The sequence below is a fragment of the Caloenas nicobarica genome, chromosome Z (assembly GCF_036013445.1).
Source record: "Caloenas nicobarica isolate bCalNic1 chromosome Z, bCalNic1.hap1, whole genome shotgun sequence".
Taxonomy (NCBI): Eukaryota; Metazoa; Chordata; class Aves; order Columbiformes; family Columbidae; genus Caloenas; species Caloenas nicobarica.
In genome coordinates, this window is record NC_088284.1 from 12,684,909 (window position 1) to 12,706,217 (window position 21,309).

The window sequence follows — 21,309 nt, forward strand, 5'->3', positions numbered from 1 at the left end:
CCAGGTTTCATCAAGATCAAAGAGGAGGCAAACACTGTAAGACCTTCAAGAACAAGCTGAAAATGTATGCCTGACTCCAGAGGTCTTTCCCTGGTTTTGTTCAGCAGTAATTGGCAATAATGGGCATTGCAAGAAGGCCAAAGGCATGCTGCATCTGTTCAGTATTTTGCACATTGTTCAGAAAGAGTTTTCAGAACAAGATGCTCTCATCTGTTTCCTGGAATGAGTTTCCCCTTTTCACTTGTGCAGATATCCTTTAGAGGAAAAAACCCTTCAAACTGCTGAGCTACCTTACTTCCCCCGAGGGAATGTGGGCCAGGCAGTGCTCCACACTGGGTGGGTTTGGGCTCCTGGGCTCTGCCAGGTGGGCTTGCCAAGCTGACCAGATGGGCTGTATTGAGGGAGCCATACCTGACAGGAGGCATGAAAAGGCATCTGGATAGTTACAACAGGGAAATAAATTAACATTCATTTCAGGTGAGGACTCTAGCAGGCTACTGCCTCCACGCAACTCTTTGGATTCTTCAAGACAATCAGAGAACTTTCTGTGCACCAGCAAGCACGGAGTTTCTTTCCCCTTTTTCCTCTCAGCTGTGTCAGCTGCAATGCTAAGCTGAATGTCCATTCCGTGACAGTCTGAGTATCAAAGAAAGGGAGGGACTGGTTGTCCTGTTATTATCACAGTATTCTCTACAGCCTGGCCAGATTTCAGGCAGGGTCATATACCCAAAGCGTGGAGACTTAATTGACTCTCAGCCACCCACAAAGGAACAAGTGATTTTCACCTCTCAAAGAGGATAGGTTGGAAGCTGTAACTTTTAACTGTACCTTGTGAGACTCATTTGGAACATTTTATGGTATTCCAGGACCCGTGTTACATGCTGCCAGCAAACAGAGCCTCCAGTACTGTGGGAAGGGCATCTCTGGCAACCTGGAGTACCAAGAGTTGAAGGGACTAAAAAATATCCACTGTAGCAGCATGGAGCAACGAATGTCTTCACTACATCTGAGTGTAGACAGAAGTGTGGAGGGAAAGTGGAAAAGGTTTATGTAGCTGATTGCCCTGTGTGTATCCACAAACAAAAAAGACTACACCTGATGGAGAAACAGCAGTGAAACAACAAGAAGGGAGAGATACGCATCATCCTGCTGTAGCCCAGGTAATTACAGTAGAAGAACCAGAGCAAGTGAACAAATATTATATTTCCCATTAAGGGAGAAATGCTAGGGGAGAAGGTAGGCACAAAACACATATGTGTGTGTGTGTGTGTGTACATATATATATATATATCTATGTTTAGGGGGGGGGGGTAGTTTTGTTTTCTGTCTTTTTTTTTCAGTCAGGCACATGTCCATCAGTGCTTGTTCAACCACTTACCTGGGAAACAATATTTACGCAGACTGCCATTCGGGTAGCACTCAGTATCCCAAGGGTTTAGATTATAAGGTGGGTAGTCTCCGACTTGATATGAAAGGTCTACAGAAGTGTTGCTTTGGTCTGACAGGAAAATAAATGGTAAATAATATCAAGTGGAGGCCTGAGTCTGTTTTCTGCAGAAAGATATCTTGATGCTGAACTGAGGTGGAAACTTAGCATCACAGAGTCAGACAAAGAGTGGTTGTGGGTAAGGTGCATCATATTCTTAGGGGCTTTCACTGTATGATGGAGTCGGAGTATCAGGTACAAGTGAATGAGGGAAGCCATCAGAAAATGCTTGCCCTGACAGATAAGAAAACATGGGGGAAAGGTTTAAAGCTGCGGAAAACCAGCATAAGCTACCCTTTAATTCAAAGTGTTGTGAAGTACTGTGCTACCATGGCTAGATTGTTTTCAGGACTCGGTCCCGCTTTGGTTACAGCTTATCGAGATCTGCTCATAACACAGAGCAGTCTGCAAGGCAGATACATCAATGGCTCATTTCAGAGAGAAAACTTTGAGCCACCTGACACAATCCCGCCGGACTTGGGTCAGGGAGTGACACTGTGCTGCGGATAAGAGCGCAGGGCTGCGATGGGTGAGATCTGTATTTGTTTTGCTCCCTGGAGCTGAACCTTCCCCAGCAGCAGCCAGTACAGGCAGCTTTGTGGTGGGAGCAAAGAGCAGGGCTGCTGCAGGGCTGCCAAGCACTAATATTAATAGGTACCTACAGGGCTATTTCCTCCAAGGCTGTGGTGGAAGATCTCACAGAGAGAGGCTGTGTGCTCCCTGGATCTCCTGCCTGAACACCTTCTCCTCCCCACTCCGCAAATTGCAAATCCTGCCTCATTAAGGGGTCACTGAGGTAAAGTAATGACCACAAGATACTTGTGATACTTTGAAGCTGGCTTCACATTGCTGCAACTGTTTCCACTGCTAGGGAGCCTTCTGGGCCAGGTGTGTTTATCAATTTCACTCTTTCTAAATTTATTCTGGTATAGCCTTTTGACTCATTCTAAATACAAAAAGGACATCCAAAGAAAGCATCAGTTATTATTTTTTTAGGCAGAAAATTGTATGAAAAAATGTCCTGGTTTCAGAAGAATAGGAGGCTTATGTGTAAGACAGTCAGTAAAATATCCTGTCACAAGTGAGAAAGCAGATATATGATTACATCCAAGGAACTGGAAATGAGCTGAGTAGCACTTGGCAATCAGAACAATCACTCATATTTGAATTCCTTACCTCCTGAATAGCTCAGCTCTTGTGCTGTGTTTTTAACTTTAACACATTTTCTGCTGCTGGCTTTCTGACTAGCCTCACTCAGGAGCAAACAGAAAATGTCTATAAGTGGATTTTTTTGTGGTTATCAAAGACTGTAGGTTCAAGAAGAAATGTACAAATGCATGGTGTCCAGGAGAGAGGGAAGATAAAGGGTGGCGGTTGGAACAGCCTCACCAAATGGCCAGTTTGTGGTCCACCTCACTACCCAGTCGTCCAGTCCACACTTCCTCAGTTTAGCTGTGAGGATGCTGTAGGAGATGGTGTCAAATGCTTTACTGAAGTCAAGGTAGACCACATCCACCGCTCTGCCATCATCAATCCACCTTGTTATTTCTTCATAAAAGGCTATGAGGTTGGTCAAACACGACTTCCCCTTGGTGAAGCCATGCTGACTGCCTCTAATGACCCTCTTATCCTTGATATGTCTTAAGATGGCACCAAGGATAAGGTGTTCCATCACTTTCCCAGGGATGGAGGTGAGGCTGACCCGTCTATACTTACCCACGTCCTCCTTCTTGCCCTTTTTGAAGACCAGAGTGACATTTGCTTTCCTCCAGTCCTCAGGCACCTCTCCCGTTTCCCAAGACTTGGCAAAGATGATGGAGAGTGGTCCAGCAATGACCTCAGCCAGCTCCCTCGGCATCCGCGGGTGCATCCCATCTGGACCCATGGATTTATGGATGTCCAGATTGCTTAATTGCTCCCTAACCCCGCCATCATCAACCAAGGCAAACTCCTCCATTGCCCTGCCTTCCTCTGGGGCCTCAGGGGTACGGGGCTCCTCAGGACAGCCTCTGGCAGAGTAGACAGAGACAAAGAAGGCATTCAGTAATTCTGCCTTCTCTGTATCTTCTGTCACCAGGGCACCCACCCCATTCGTCAGTGGGCCTACATTGCCTTTAGTGTTAGTTTTATTTGCCATGTATTTGAAGAAGCTCTTTCTGTTGCCCTTGACCCCTCTTGCAAGGTTTAACTCTAAGGAGGCCTTAGCTTTCCTAGTTGCCTCCCTACATCCTTTAACAACAGCCTTATATTCTTCCCAAAGACCTGGGTTTCAAGTAGATCTTCCTGAGGGATGGCTGACCACTCCTTGGAAGTCTTGTATCTATTCATATTCATTTTAGGAAAGGATTGCAATAGCCTAAGCCTCATGCACAGACACAAGACTTCAGAAGCACAATACAGACACTGTGTGGTACTAGTTACAGGCAGGAATTCATACAGGAAGTCTGTGGGATACAGGAGTCTGTTGATTTGATGTAGCTCACAAGCGCCACTTTCTTCTTCTAGCATGGATGTAACCCTATTTCTTAGTCTGTCTATTGGTAGAATGAGCATACAGCTTACCTGTAACATGTGGGAGTAATAAGCCTCAACTAAATGATGCTTACAAAGTGCTTTGCATTCCTTGAAAGGAACGTGTTGTACAAACACAAAATATTTCACTCAAACTTTATGTAAAGGTTGCATTTATAAATGGTGTAGAAGTGGGTAATAAATGATTAACAGATGTTATAGCCGTATTACAGAGATTAATGTATTCTAGATGGTTATAAACTATCTATTGAGTTGCTGGACTCTTAAAGGATCTAGAGAAGTAGATTAACCGTGGATTAACATATCAGTCATGTGTTAAACTCATTTATAAATGTACCCTTAGTAAAAAAAGTGAATATAATTTCCATGAGGTTTCATTCATGGGAAAAGAGCAATGGTGAATCAAGCCTATCATTTCACTGTTACAAACAAGATGGGGGAAGCATTACTCTTTCTTTTAAGAAGCTTCATTTTTTGGTACAAAAGAAATCATGTAATAGAAAACACACATTTTTGAACCCCTCTTCTCTTACTCTGAGAAAGACTAAACTTGCCTATGCCAGTGGATTAAGCTCTTTGCAGTCCTTTCCCACATAAGTACTAAAGTGAGTTTGTTATATCTTTCTCCTTAGAAATTGATACGGAACAGAAATAAAGTAGGTATAAAAATACAAAAACCTAAACCTCAAATTATTCAACACCCTCAGGAGTCTAACATTAGTGAAACTAATAAATAATGTGGTAGGAAAAGTAGCCTTTGTATCCAATTATTACGTTTAATGTCAGTCTTTGTCTGCAGTGCTACTTCAATTCAACAATCATTACTTAAACATGTCCAACTTTTTACAGCTTTTAAGTAGACCCATGAGAATGATTACTCCAGCTTTGTAAGTTATTCATCACACGAACTTTTCAAAAGCATTGTTGGGTGCTTAGTGCCATTTAGTAGCCACTGTGTTAGACCATGAAAGTGATCCTACCCTTGTCTACTCTGGTGCAAATCCTGAATAAGTCAATAAAGGCACAGAAAATATCTATATGGCTTGACTTTCTTTTAAATAATCATTTAAGATCCCTCTTCTGCTGTTCTGTTCATGGAGGTGTGAGATATTCTATCAATAATCATTATCACCATAATCACCCCATGGGAATACGCTCAGTCTGTGGTTTAAATCAAATTGTCTGCCATCTTGCCTGGTCTTACAAGCTCATGATGGTGCACTCTGCTACTTTTTCTGGCATGCCAGCATATAGAGCATCTCTGGGCTCCTCTGTTTGTTAGCCTCTAAGTCCCTAAGTATAGAAAGAAAATGTTTCCTGTTGCTTGTGTTTCAGGAGTAAAACCATGGATGTCTGAGACAGAAATGAAAGGTTACCATGAGCGCAGCCTGTGTAAAACAGTCTACACTAACCAACAGCTGCCCGCCTTGTATTATCAAAAACACCACCCATTCTGCTATGTTAAGTGTGTTGTACACCACTGACAACAGCTGATAAATAATGACTTGTATATAGCCTGCGGCAAACCAATTTAACTAGCTCCATCAATTTTCTCTTCAACTTCAATTCGTAAACTGTTACTTCTCCTTGTGTAGTAAACTCCAGTGCAGGGTAGTAAATCAAAACAGGGAGACCTCCAGACCATTCTGACCAAGTCACAGTTCCAATATGGGACAGACCGCCTGAGAAGGACTGGCCCACACAGCCCTGCTTGGGACCATAACAAGCATGGAATGAAATGTTTTAATTTTTCTTTTTAATCTTTATTTTCCAACAATATGAGACTATGTTTTCTTTGCAAACTTGATTCCGACAGGTTTTCTGCTCCCTGTCTGTTGTTTACCTCCCTTTACATATGTGTTTTATTTCATGCTTTTATTAATCGAGGTCTTCCCCCCTTCCCCATCCTATGCCTTGTGTTTCAGAAGTAACAAAAGAAACTGTATCAAATCAATAAATTCCTAGCTGAGAGGCCAGCTCCATCTAAGCCCTTAGACCCACTGGGCATTGGCTTGCTGAGTGTAACCTGACATCTTAAAACACTTTCTAGACGAACATTAAGGTACAAATGAGGGCTGGTTTGTCTCTCAAGTCAACACTTAGAATGAAAAAGCTGATGATGTTTTCATTGAGGTGGAAAGAGTGACAGACGGCGTCTTGACAGAGGATTACCAGGAGAGAGAAAACAGAGCTAAAGTTCTGTTTTCACTTTCCAACTGCAGAGTGAAGGAGGGAGGTCGGGGGGCTGGGGAGGAGGTTGGGAGTGGGGAACTGCATTTTTCCTTGTGTTTTTTTGTTGGGCTCAGTTACACATATATCACCATGGCTAAATTAAAAGGCCTGTATTCTGCTGATGGATGGGCAGTAGGTTTTGCATGGAACCACAGGAACTCTCAGGATAACATCGGTAATACCTGTGCCAAAGGGAAATTGACAGTATAAGCTGACTGTTAAGCTTCCTTTCCAGTAACAGACTGGGATTCAATCCATGCAAGCTATTTCTGTACTTGTCTTTCTACAGCAAAACATTTTAGACACTTTTCATGGCCCAGTCCTCAACAAAGTACTTAATCCAATAATTCACACTACACTTTCCTGCAAAAGCTAGAAATGGGAAAAACAAAGAAACAAACAAAAATAAATACAAAACAAAATAGAACAAAAAGCCACCACGCAGAACTACTTCTGGGGTGCAGCTGAGTCCCTGAGTTGTTCTTCACCTGACTGTGGCAGCAGCTATTCCAATAGAAATATGTCTTCCTTGGGCAAAGAGCTCAAGGACGAGCAATGACAGCAAATATCCACGCTTACAGCATTATTAAATGAAAATAAGGGGAAGTTTTCTAGTAACTCATACTCTTTGCATGATGGAGGCCTGATCTTCATCCCCGCTGGTGTCAGGCCATCCTCTTTAACTGGAAATTGTAATACCTTGCCATTTCACTACTGCAGCCCATGTCTCAGCATCAAGCTACACCTCCGTCCTTCCAGATGTCTGTATTTCCATTGTTCTGAGGCAGTAGACTATTTCTGTCAGTGGCGACCTCTGACCCCAACATTTCCACAGGGAACAACTTTATTGTTTCTGATGATACCAATGTTTCTGGATGTTGGGCCATTCTGTGGCATCGAAGGGGACCTGGGGGACAAGAAAAAGCAGCTACTCTCTCAGTGACCTTCTTCCTCCTCACTGTGTGGCTGGCTTTTCCCATATGCCTCTGGACAGCAGTAGCAGGAGTGGGACAATTGGATGTCTGCCCAGTCAAGAAGTCTCTTTTCAAATGAAAAAATTCTTGTTATTTTCCAAAAATCAAGCTCCTTTTTAAAGTCTTTCCGGTCAGGCTCCCCCACAATTCCTGACATCTGAAAAAACACAGCAAAATAAAACTACTCATCAGGTCTGACAAATCTTGGCCAGGTTCGTCTCTGCAATCTCATGGACAGAGTAAACACTGCAAAGGACCCATCACATGCATGTTCCAGCAATGTCTTTCCTCCACCACACACATTCATGCAAAAGTTAAAAAAAAAAAAAAAAAGTGGAAATAAACAAAGTTAAGGATGGTTGAATAAATGTACAAAATAAATGTACAGTGAGTATAAACCCAGGTGGAAATGTTTAGCATGTTACAAAATACATTTTATTTTCAGGAAAAAAAAAACGGCAGAAGTAGAAACACTTCTACAGCAAGTCTGACCCTAGACTGGCAGTCTCAAAACATGGTAGAACTGTGTGGCATCCCTGCACTGCTTGGCACCAGAGCATCTTGCATGTGTTGTTGCTCTCCCATTAAAGTGCAGGCAAGAATTAGATCCTGAGGCCAATATGTAGCAAAAGGGAATGTCAGAACTGGCCTCTACCTGTAACAAAGCAGCAATGTAGGGAAGGCAGAGGTAGAAGGTTTGGAAGAGATCAGGCGCACAGCGTGGTGTGGGCAGCAGGACAGCAGGGACTGGTCAGGCAGATGGGACAGCTCTGTAGAGTGGCTGTAACTGTATTTTGGAAGGACACTCTAAATCCAAGTTAGAGTTGCAACGACCTCCTAATGCAAGTTAGCAAAGGAGGCTTTTTTGTGGGTTGTTTGGGGTTTTTTTCCATTTTTACCGTTTAGTACCTGAAGTAGTTGTTCAATCTGATCATTTAAATTTCAACACTGGTGGAGTTAACTGACTTGTCAGTTGATTTTAAGTGCTGCTACATGATGTCTTAAAGCTAAATTACTGCCAGAACATCAGAAATTTTATTATTTTTTGAATACAAAAGTACAATATGTTATTGACAGAGAAGGAGACAGAAAAGAAAGGAAATATTAAAGTTCAGTAAAATAAATAGTAACATAAATAAAAAATGCAGAAATGAGCAATATTGAATAGAAAGTCTAAGGGCATCTACATGTATTTATGTGGCCTTCTTTCTGACATTTTCTATGTTTTATTACATTTTCGTGGCAGAAAAACAGCAGCCCAAGGAACAGAGGAGACCAGTTTACATTTGTGGTTGGAGGGGCATCCTAGGAAGCACCTCCAGAGGTACAGCATAGAAGATTTCACCTGTGCAAACCACTTGTACTGAGATGTTTTTTCCCACTGCCTGAGCTGTTCAACCTTACCATCACCATGTCTCATCATGGTACTATACCTACTGTGAAGGAGAGTAACAGAGGTCCTGATCAGCTGCCTTAGTATCAGGGCTGCTCTTCCTTTGTATCTGTGTTTCCCAGCACAGGCACTAGATAAGGTACTTCTTTTGAAGGCTTTAACCATGAAGAAGACTTACTGGGTAGTAAAAGAGTTCTTGTTTTCTTTATATGCCTCGTTATCTGCTTTATACCTTCACCTTAAAGTCTAAATCAGACAATGGCTCATAGCTGGAGAAAACATATACCAGTGTCTTCCTTTGTCCATGATCTTCAGCATCTAGCAGTTATTAAACTTAGATCCCAGGTCCTGAATGAATTTTCTGCATTGATTTTCCGGAGGGCAAAGAGCCAGTCTGGACTTTTCAAAGTACAGTTATTCCAAAATGAAGAAGGCAAAGGCAACCTACCAGGAGTATAAGCAGAGCTATGATATACCTACACAGTGATGTGTCTCCAAAATCCCTGAAGGCTAAAGTTAAATGAAGTTATGGTGATATTAGAATATCCCTTTGCTGCCAGCAGAATTGATGTGAGGACCTTGCATCCTCAAAATGGGGTAGTACCGTCCCTGACCGCAGGTGCAGGAAGAGGAAGAGGCTGTTATGAGCCCTCTATTTTGCATTTGTTATCTGCCCAGGCCCCATAGAGGACAGTACTAGAGGAAAGGCAAATAAATACATGCAGATATCTGTTCACCAAATATTCAAGGAAGAGGAGACATGGAAATTGGCATGCAATGGAAATGGCATGAAATACAGCTGGACAATTTCTGTGCTTGTTTGGGAACTAAGAGCACACCAGAGGAAATTTCTTTTCGTAGGTTCAGTGTAGGGACCTCTTTTCTTTCTTTGGCTTTCCTCGCTGTGCTCTTTCTTTGGTATAAGTGATGTGACACAGCTTTCCTTTATGGACTTCAGTATTCAGAGGAGTGTAAGAGCCCATGCAGGCAGAACAGAAATATTTTCCCTTGTACTGGGAATGACTCTGAAGCAAGTTGTGAATGCAGAACCCACTTCTTAATATGTTTCATTAGCTATCGTTTTCCAATGAGGAAAAATACTTTTCCCAGCTGCAAGGGAAAGCAGACAGCTGGATCTCTAGGCAGCAGAGAGCAAATGCAGGCCAGGTTGGGACCAGCAAAAGGGATTCAGCTTGCTTTCTTCCTGATGACTCTATCCATCAGTTGCTGGAAAATATGTATAACGGTTACACTGACAAGGAAACACAGATAACATTAGGCAAGATCAGGCTGGGACTACATAAGCAGAGCAATACAACACTGTAGTCCAACTGCTCCACTTCCAAGGATTCACTCTACAAGTTTTCTCTGCTTCAAAACTGTGTGCCTGTCCGCAGTGCTGCTGCTGCCCAAGCCCCTTCCCAGCGGGAAAGTGGCAGAAATGGGGAGCCAGAAGAAAGTGTTGCCCCCTAAGAAGAAAAAAAATTCTCTCAGGTCACATCATGCTCTCTCATACAAGCTTAAGATTAATTGTAGTACATCAGGAAAAAGGCTGATTTAGCCATGTTTTCCCTCTCACGGAAATCAGCATTGGAGGCCTAGGGAAGAGTAAAGGAAAAAACACAGTCATACAGTGATAACATCCAGCAAGATCTTCTAGCTTCCAGATATCTGTAGCTCACAGGTGTCAGAGGTGGCATCTTCATGTTCAATGATCCTTGAAAAGTCTTCATTTAACTTATCTAACTCCTTTTAAATGGATATGAATAAGGCACACAAGCATACACATGTGCTTTTTTCCACGTTAGAAGAGTCTGTAATTGTTATGGCTCATTTTGTATTTGCTGTTGGACAACATGAAATGTATCTTACTCTGAAATGTATCTTACTCTGGCTCAGTTTCATGAACACTGAAGAAAATACGTCTCTATAAGAATAGGTACAAAATGAAATTTTGTATTTCCACATTACTCAACATGTAAATATTTGGTAAGTTGTTATGTTTATGTAGTAATATTTAATTAAATGTCCTAGGATTAACAGATGTCCTAAATCCTTTTATGTACAGCCACCTCAGATATTGCCAAAACCATAATAAATTATGATAAGTTTGGAAATACACAAAAGATTGCTATTTTTTTTCAAAGAAGAATTCATAAACAAATCTTTGTACCTTTCAGGAAAACAGGTACTGCATTGTAAATATTTATTATAGGAGTATTACTAAGGAAGAGACACAACAGGAGTTGTGCAGCTGGAACTAAGCTGATATGAATAATCTCCTCAAAGAACACTGTCAACAATACTTATACTGTGTCTAAACTGCACTAAGTTTTTTACACATTATTAAGAAGATAAGATCACATACCTATCGTGGTGTTTGGTAACTCACTCAGAGCCAAGAAGTCTGGGAGAACCCCTCTGCAGCCAGTGCCTGAGCTCTCACCTGACCAGCATTGCGCAATGTGCCATCCCGCACAGCACGGCTCACTCAGCGGCTTTCTATAGGTGCCATTCCCAGCCCCTGCACTCCTGCCTGACTGCAGCTGAGCAGCGATACCAAATGGGATTCAACAAAAGCAAGCCGATTAAACCCCTAATGCAATGAACTACTACTGAGTATTTTAAGTGTAAAGAGTCTCCTTCTAGGCAAATTCTCATTTGGTGAAAGCACAGTGGAGAGAATTACACTCTGTTCTGCACATAGAGACTTCAGCATGGGTGTTTCTGTGTGTCTGGATTCTGCTCAGATACTCTGCTCTGTCTTTACCAGCTCAGGGGTAGAGCAATGTGCAGGTGAGTTAGTGAATGCAAATGAATGCATGAAGTACGATGCTAGCCCTGATAACTTAAATGCAACTGTACGCAAATGTGCATATGTAGATATATAAATTCTCACAAGATATAGTCATAAAATTGTATGTACAGAACCAATGTAAACTCAGGTATATATGCTTACCATTGTTTGCTTTACCTACTTCCTATGTTGTAAAAAAAAATCAAATTTAAAAAACACAGGTTATTCCTCACCTGCATGCTTTCTTCATAATTAGGTTTAATTTTGGTTGAATTTCTCTGATAGTTCTTTACATTAAAAATTAGTTAGAAACAAGCCAATAATCTGTAATTTGACTAAATTTCTTCCCTACAACATTCAATTATATTATTTAGTTTTAGGCAGTCCTGCAAGGAGTAGAGAGTTGGACTTGATAATCCTTATGGGTCCCTTCCAACTTGAGATACTCTATGATTCTATGAAAATTATATAGACTGATTTTTCCCCTATAAAACGTCATAGGAAATTAGGTCAACAGAGTTCCCATTCCAGAAACATATGATGCAAAAGAAAATTTGTTGTCTATTAATCAAGTTCTGGATTGAATCTAGATGACAGGTTTTAGGCATATCTTTAAATTGTAAACTCAGAGTTTCAGCCCGGGTTTCTTAAGATAACAACACTCATGAGACTAGAACTGCTGGCTTTGTCCATCCTGTTCACTACTAATAATGTTTCAACCATTAACAGTTTTAATCCGGTCTAACAGAGAAGATGAAATCTCCAGTAACACCCAGCTTTTTCCAAGTGCAGAGAAAACAGCATCCAGGCAGAGAGAAGAGACACCTGTGGGGATCCTTTAAAGGGTGCTAAAGGACTCAAAATGGACAGAGCTACCAAAGAATCAAAAAATGGTTGGGGTTGGAAGGGACCTCTGGAGATCATCTAGTCCAGCCTCCCTGCTAAAGCAGGTTCACCTAGAGTAGGTTGTACTGAAATGCATCCAGGCAGGTTTGAATGTCTCCAGAGAAATTCCCTCTACAACTTCTCTGGGCAGCCTGTTCCAGTGCTCTGTCATCCTCGAAGCAAAGAAATTTCTCCTCATATTCAGATGGAATTTCTGTGTTTCAGTCTGTGCCCATTGCCCCTTATCCTGTCGTTGGGCACCACTGAAAAGTGTCTGGTCCCATCCTCTTGACACCCACCCTCAAGATTTTTATAAGCATTTATAAGATCCCTTCTCAATCTTCTCCAGTCTGAACAGACCCGAGTGTCTCAGCCTTTTCTCTTAGAAAACATGCTCCAGTCCCCTAATCATCCTTGTAGCATCACAAAGGCTTCATCCACCAAAAGAGACTGTGGATCAGAGCTCTGATCTTCCAGACAGATGGGGAGGAATCTGCATCCTGTAGTCTGAGGGGAATGAAGAAAGATTTCAAGGCCTTGGGATGGATGGTGAAGGACTCTGGGGCTCAAGTTATCTTCTCTTCACTCCTTCCATTTCCAGGTGATGACATGGGATGGAATAGAAAAATTAAGTCCATAAATGATTGGCTTCAAGACTGGTGCTACAGGCAGGGCTTTGGGTTCTTTGATAACAGCTGGTTTTATAAGACACCAGTCCAGACAGTGATACGTGGGAAAGGTTTATCTTGCAGGGGTAAAAGGATGCTGGGACAGGAATTAGCAGGGCTCATTTGCAGGGCTTTAAACTAGATTTGAAGGGAGATGGGGTAGTAGCTGGGCTTGCATCAGTGGGGCAGCATGCTGGAATCCATAAAGACTGGGTGGCCCCCCATACTCCTAGGGTGAAATCAGTGTGCTCTGCTCGCTCCCTGAAATGCCTGTACACCAATGCATGCAGCATGGGGAATAAGCAGGAGGAGTCAGAAACCTGCGTTCGGTCAGGAGATTATGATCTGGTGGCATTAACAGAGACCTGGTGGGACAGCTCGCATGACTGGAATGTGGTCATGGATGACGTGAGAGAGCAACTACAATGTATAGAGTACTGTCCAGGGGCGGATGAGGAGCGAGTTGAGAGTCTGTGGGTGAGAATTAAGGGGCAGGCTGGCAGGGGTGACACTGTTGTGGGTGTCTATTACAGACCACCAGATCAGAGTGAGGATGTTGATGAGGCCTTCTACGGGCAGCTGAGAGCGGCCTCACAGTCACAGGCCCTGGTTGTTATGGGGGATTTTAACTTCCCTGATGTTTGCTGGAAGGACTACTCAGCCAGCCAGCCTCAGTGCAGGAGGTTCCTCCAGTGCATTGATGACAACTTTCTGATGCAAATGGTGGAGGAGCCAACTAGGAGAGGTGCGCTGCTGGATCTCGTCCTCGCTAACAAGGAGGGTCTGGCTGAACCAGTAAAGGCTGAGGGCTGCCTTGGCTGCAGTGACCATGAAATGGTGGAGTTCAGGATCTCGTGTGGCAGGAGCAGAATACCCAGCAGAATTGCAACCCTGGACTTCAGCAGGGCCAACTTTGGCCTTTTCAAACAATTGCTGGGGGAAATCCCGTGGGCAAGGCTGCTTGAAGGTAAAGGGGCCCAAAATAGTTGGTTAACATTCAGGGACTGCTTCTACCAAGCTCAAGATCAGAGCATCCCGACACGTAGGAAGTCAAGGAAGGGAGCCAGGAGACCTGCTTGGTTAAACAGGGAACTGCTGGGTAAGCTCAAGTGGAAGAGGAGAGTTTCCAAATCATGGAAGGAGGGGCTGGCCACTTGGGAAGAATATAAGGCTGTTGTCAGAGGATGTAGGGAGGCAACTAGGAAAGCTAAGGCCTCCTTAGAGTTAAACCTTGCAAGAGGGGTCAAGGACAACGGAAAGAGCTTCTTCAAATACATGGCAGATAAAACTAACACCAGAGGCAATGTAGGCCCACTGATGAATGGGGTGGGTGCCCTGGTGACCAAAGATACAGAGAAGGCAGAGTTACTGAATGCCTTCTTTGTCTCTGTCTACTCTGCCGGAGGCTGTCCTGAGGAGCCCCATACCCCTGAGGCCCCAGAGGAAGGCAGGGCAGTGGAGGAGTTTGCCTTGGTTGATGAGGACTGGGTTAGGGACCAGTTAAGCAACCTGGACATCCATAAATCCATGGGTCCAGATGGGATGCACCCGCGGGTGCTGAGGGAGCTGGCTGAGGTCGTTGCTGGACCACTCTCCATCATCTTTGCCAAGTCTTGGGAAATGGGAGAGGTGCCTGAGGATTGGAGGAAAGCAAATGTCACTCTGGTCTTCAAAAAGGGCAAGAAGGAGGACGTGGGTAAGTATAGATGGGTCAGCCTCACCTCCATCCCTGGGAAAGTGATGGAACACCTTATCCTTTGTGCCATCTTAAGACATATCAAGGATAAGAGGGTCATTAGAGGCAGTCAGCATGGCTTCACCAAGGGGAAGTCGTGCTTGACCAACTTCACAGACTTTTATGAAGACATAACAAGGTGGATTGATGATGGCAGAGTGGTGGATGTGGTCTACCTTGACTTCAGTAAAGCATTTGACACCGTCTCCTACAGCATCCTCACAGCTAAACTGAGGAAGTGTGGATTGGACGACTGGGTAGTGAGGTGGACCGTGAAGCGGCTGAAGGAAAGAAGCCAGAGAGTCATGGTCAGTGGAGCAGAGTCTAGTTGGAGGCCTGTATCTGGTGGAGTGCCTCAAGGGTCAGTTCTGAGGCCAGTATTATTCAATATATTCATCAATGACTTGGATGAGGGAATTGAGTGTACTATCAGCAAGTTTGCTGATGACACCAAGCTGGGAGGAGTGGCTGACACACCAGAGGGCTGTGCTGCCATCCAGCGAGATCTGGACAGGCTGGAGAGTTGGGCGGGGAAAAATTTCATGAAATATAACAAGAGAAAGTGTAGAGTCTTACATCTGGGCAGGAACAACCCCAGGTTCCAGTATAGGTTGGGGAATGACCTGTTAGAGAGCAGTGTAGGGGAAAGGGACCTGGGATTCCTGGTGGACAGCAGGATGACCATGAGCCAGCACTGTGCCCTTGTGGCCAAGAAGGCCAATGGCATCCTGGGGTGTATTAGAAGGGAGGTGGTTAGTAGGTCAAGAGAGGTTCTCCTGCCCCTCTACTCTGCCCTGGTGAGACCACATCTGGAATATTGTGTCCAGTTCTGGGCTCCTCAGTTCAAGAAGGACAGGGAACTGCTGGAGAGAGTCCAGCGCAGGGCCACAAAGATGATTAAGGGAGTGGAGCATCTCCCTTATGAGGAAAGGCTGAGGGAGCTGGGTCTCTTTAGCTTGGAAAAGAGGAGACTGAAGGGTGACCTCATTAATGTTTATAAATATATAAAGGGTGAGTGTCACGAGGATGGAGCCAGGCTCTTCTTGGTGACAACCAACAGTAAGACAAGGGGTAATGGGTCCAAGCTGGAACACAAGAGGTTCCACTTAAATGTGAGAAGAAACTTCTTCTCAGTGAGGGTGACGGAACACTGGAACAGGCTGCCCAGGGAGATTGTGGAGTCTCCTTCTCTGGAGACATTCAAAACCTGCCTGGATGCCTTCCTGTATAACCCCATCTGGGTGTTCCTGCTCCGGCAGGGGGATTGGACTAGATGATCTTTTGAGGTCCCTTCCAATCCCTAACATTCTGTGATTCTGTGATTCTTGCCCAGCCTTAGCAGAACCCAGTCCCCAGGACACCAGCCCACTGGAAGCCGGAGAGCAGCTCCCAGTGGTTTGGTTTGAAGATAGTGATCTGGAGGTCAGGCACAGCAGCCCACTGATTTTTGCAGATGGGTGGCCCTGCAGGTCCTTCAGCAAAGGAGGGTCTTCAGTCAGCAAAGCCATCGCAGTCGCTGACCTTCTCCTTGCTCTGAGCTTTCACAGGATCGCACGTCGTGCTGATGCTCGTCGCTGCCCACAGGTGGCAGTGAGCCTTCGTTGTTTGCAAGAGAAAAAGACCAAAATTTCCTCTGAGGTTTTGGTGGTGTTTGTGGGCAACGGCAGAACAGCCTGTTCCTCCTCAAGCCCAGGTCTGGCTTTCTGGGAGCTACTTAGTGGAGGGCCGGCTCTGCTTTTCAGTCCTCTCTGCAAATGCAGTAACATCATCTGTATGACTGGGAAGAGTTTGTAAGCCAGTCAGAATGATCTGCCGAAAAAGTAATTCAAATTTGTGATCAGACTGTGGCAGTATAGTTGAGAAAGCTATGCTTTAAATGGGAATATGTTGCAGAGATGATGATCTTTTCATTATCCATATCTATCTCAATGTATGTCTGGTGGGAAAAGACAGAGCAAGGGAAGGAAAAAAGAAAAGCAATTGAGTAGATCAGTGAAGATCAGAAAATCGCTCACACTATTCAGAGTAATAAACTTTGCTGTCAGAAATCATTACATCCCTCAGATTTTCTGAAGGATAAAATCACGATTGTTTACATTTAAGCACTTCTCTCTCCCATGTCCTTTATCACAACAAAGTTACTTAGGTTTCCTATGAAACAGTGATGCACATTTCTGATGTTCCAAAATACATGCTGAGTGCAAGCTTTTAAACCTGCATAGATAAATAGATTAGATTAAAGGACTCTCAGAACAAAAACAAAGGTGTTGTGTGGAAAAACAGACAGTAAGTAACATTTAGCCAACCCGTATGCTGAAGATGATTGTGCATACTATACAAAATCTGGGTAAGTGTCTGTCCCTTCATTTTTGTCCTGGAATCAATGACTACATGAATCATGGGGGGTTTTTTCAGCTTTTTTTTCTCCAGAAATCGCAGCAAACTTAAAAGTGACAACTAACATCAGCAAACTGAAAAGGCGAACAAAAGTAATTTCTTCTGAAGCAGATCTCTGCTCAAATGTGAATTAACTATGAGTTTTTTCTCTGCTCTCAGACAGCTGTGAACATCTGCCAAATGACTGGAAACTCATTGCATACGGCACCACCTGCATCTTGATATAAAGCACCAAGCCAAGTTTTGCCAACATATATGTCTTTTCATCTCCACTAAATCCACTGGGGCTGCAGGCATGTAACTGAGAGTTTAGTCCCAGTGGAGCTCTGTTGTGTCACCCAGTGGCCAAGTTTGGTGGACTTCAGTGTAGTCACAGGACATAACTGAGACCAGACCCACTCTATTTAGCAGTTAATAAGCAAATACTACTGCCAGTGATGTGCCCTGCCTGGGAAGTTTCCCCTAAAAATGAGTATTCTGACAAATAGGAAGCTTTGCTACTAGACATCTCCAGGTTGATGGGATGATTTTAAGAAAAGAAAGTTACAGTGAGGGTTTTTGTGAAGGTTTTGTTGTGAAGAGGCAGAGTTCCATGAATTCTTCACTCATGTTCCCTGGGCCAGTGTGCAAGCACAGGTCCTGCAGGGAAGAGCAGCCCAGGAGGTACAGCTAATGGGAAAGACCTGGTAACAGGACCTTAGAGGCCATCAGGGTCCTGCTTCTCCAAGGCAATGGCCAGATTTGCTTTCTGTGGGACAGTAGGTTCATCATGTTCAGCATCTGAACAACCTGATTTAATATCAGAGGTTAAGCCTCGTGCTCTGGAATGGCCCTGGCCTGGATGTCTGGAGCAGTTGCAAGATCATCCCTGAGAGCTGGTGGTGCAGGTATGGAAGGTGAACTCCACATTGTTGTGTCCCACCAACCCTGTTGCCACAGGGAAAAGAATTTTATTTCCAGGCTACCTAGAAAGACATACAAGGCAGGCAATGCCTACATTCTTCAAGGGTGGGGGGAAACCCTCTCAAACAGCCCAGATTTTATCTTAGGGATTTAAGACATCATTTTTAACTCTAATTGAGAAACCTCAAGGGAAAACATAAAATAGAAATTCACATTTTATGTGGTCTTAACATAAATCCTTGAAGTCTTTGTTATTTTGGATACTTTGTACAAGTGCAACTCTGCGTTTTGGGCAGAGTCAGTTTCACATGGTCTGCATATGGCAATTTTATGCAGGAAAAAATTCACATACGAAGCAAAGCCAGAATTGTCTGGCACATATCTCCTAGGGACAGATGGTGCCACCTGCATCCTCAAGTAAGAATAGTCCCAGCCAGGTTTGTAGACAATGACCTATTTAAATGAGAGAGGGGAAAAAAAATCCATGAGCTCCTTCCTTATCTAAGTACAGAACATTTACAGCAATAGAAAATGACGGAAATGAAGCATTGTTGCAAGCTGCATTTTCACAGCGAGACATAGCTCTGACAGAGAAAACATGGAAAAAGATACATTCTCATTGCTATTCAAATCTACTGTTACTTTCTTGCCACACAGCTTCCTTTCCAAGGATGTGTTTGAGCCACAGGTTCTGGGCTTACATAGAAATTGCCAACCTCCACATCTCCCTTCTCTTCTGCTTCCTCCAACCAAGGTTATTCAGCCTTACAGTTTAGTTTCAGCTGAGATTTTTGATAGGTTTATTGTTGCAATGAATTTGCAGTTGTGTACTTCATATCATATTCACTCGCCACTGAAATGAAAGATGTCACAAATTCAGCTCTGAAAGGAGCACTGAGAGTTGAAAATTCATTTGAACATACATTTCTTTAACAAACAGCAAGAACAACCAGCGGAAATGCAAATAAAGGAAGGATAAAGAAGGGTAAGCATGTGAGTATTTCTTAGTATGAAAACTATCCTAGTTACAGGAAAACCATTTATTTCATCAGTTATTTTTCGATGCTGTGTCCTGGCAAGAATATGTTTGTGTTGTGTGCTTTTTAAATTTCACCTGTCCTTTGTAGATGGATGGCTGAAAACAGATATTCTTCTACTTATTGAATAATCAGCTATCCCCAAAAGCTTATGTGTTAGTAGGCATATACACATACAAGGCCAAACACCAAGGGCTTTGCCTAGTAAAGGATTTAAACTCTGTACAGGCACTAGCTGACTATGTTTTTACTTCTTTTCCAGTGTTCTTAATAGACGATCTGATGAAACTTCGTTTTCTTCTAGAGAAAAATGAAAAGCTAAACAAACTTACAGTTTTAACTCTTAGTATAGGTTTTCCTTTCTAGGTTCCTTCTACTACATGAAAGAAGAGTCTGTTTGGTGTGCTTGAAACCAGCAGATGCTGCAAGGTCATTCTATCTGTTGACAAAAGTGAATGTCCCCTAAGTTTCAGCAGCCCACAGTTTTGAAAAAGACTTTGTTGATTGTCTTATACGTAGAGATAACAGTAAAAATGTAACCCTTAATATTTTTATAGTGTTACCATCATCATCAGGGGCAGTCCACACGGCTTCACCAAGGGGAAGTCGTGCTTGACCAACCTCATAGCCTTTTATGAAGACATAACAAGGTGGATTGATGATGGCAGAGTGGTGGATGTGGTCTACCTTGACTTCAGTAAAGCATTTGACACAGTCTCCTACAGCATCCTCACAGCTAAAATGAGGAAGTGTGGACTGGACAATCGGGTAGTGAGGTGGACTGCGAACTGGCTGAAGGAAAGAAGCCCGAGAGTCATGGTCAATGGGGTGGAGTCTGGTTGGAGGCCTGTATCTATTGGAGTGCCTCAAGGGTCAGTTCTGGGACCAATACTATTCAATATATTCATCAATGACATGGATGAGGGAATTGAGTGTACTATCAGCAAGTTTGCTGATGACACCAAGCTGGGAGGAGTGGCTGACACGCCAGAGGGCTGTGCTGCCATCCAGCGAAACCTGGACAGGCTGGAGAGTTGGGCAGGGAAAAATTTCATGAAATATAATAAGGGAAAATTGTAGAGTCTTACATCTGGGCAGGAACAACCCCAGGTTCCAGTATAGGTTGGGGAATGACCTGTTAGAGAGCAGTGTAGGGGAAAGGGACCTGGGGGTCCTGGTGGACAGCAGGATGACCATGAGCCAGCACTGTGCCCTTGTGGCCAAGAAGGCCAATGGCATCCTGGGGTGTATTAGAAGCGGGGTGGTTGGTAGGTCAAGAGAGGTTCTCCTGCCCCTCTACTCTGCCCTGGTGAGACCACATCTGGAATATTGTGTCCAGTTCTGGGCCCCCCAGTTCAAGAAGGACAGTGAACTGCTGGAGAGAGTCCTGCGCAGGGCAACAAAGATGATGAAGGGAGTGGAGCATCTCCCTTGTGAGGAAAGGCTGAGGGAGCTGGGTCTCTTTAGCTTGGAAAAGAGGAGATTGAGGGGTGACCTCATTAATGTTTATAAATATATAAAGGGTGGGTGTCACGAGGATGGAGCCAGGCTCTTCTCAGTGACAACCAACAGTAAGACAAGGGGTAATGGGTCCAAGCTGGAACACAAGAGGTTCCACTTAAATGTGAGAAGAAACTTCTTCTCAGTGAGGGTGACGGAACACTGGAACAGGCTGCCCAGGGAGGTTGTGGAGTCTTCCTCTCTGGAGATATTAAAAAACCCACCTGGACACCTTCCTGTGTAACCTCATCTGGGTGTTCCTGCTCTGGCAGGGGGATTGGACTAGATGATCTTTTGAGGTCCCTTCCAATCTCTAACATTCTGTGATTCAGTGATTCTGTGATCATCTTATATTAGGCTGAGCAGAAGTGCACTAGGCACCTCTTTTTTATGGTATTTGTCTTCTTAGTCAAAAAAAGAAATGCTAAAAAATCAAGCTATGCAGAAACATATTTTACCACATTTTTATAAACTTATAAGGAAGGGGTTTTTTCTACTTGAATTTCAGGGTGAGGTTTGGATCCGTCTTTAACTTGAATGAGCAGTTTTGTCTATTTCTAGCTAGAATCATTTGGGGTGGGGAATCTTCAGGTGGAAAAATAAGAACTACCCCTTTCTCAGTGCAGTTAGGTATCATAGGAATGAACATTCAAGGATATGCTGATGTAGTCCTTTTTGGTGCCAAAGTACTACACTCAGACCCAAATTGTTTTAGCTATTTCTTTATAAAAAAATGATAGCAACATTGTTTGAAGGCTGACCCAAGCCAG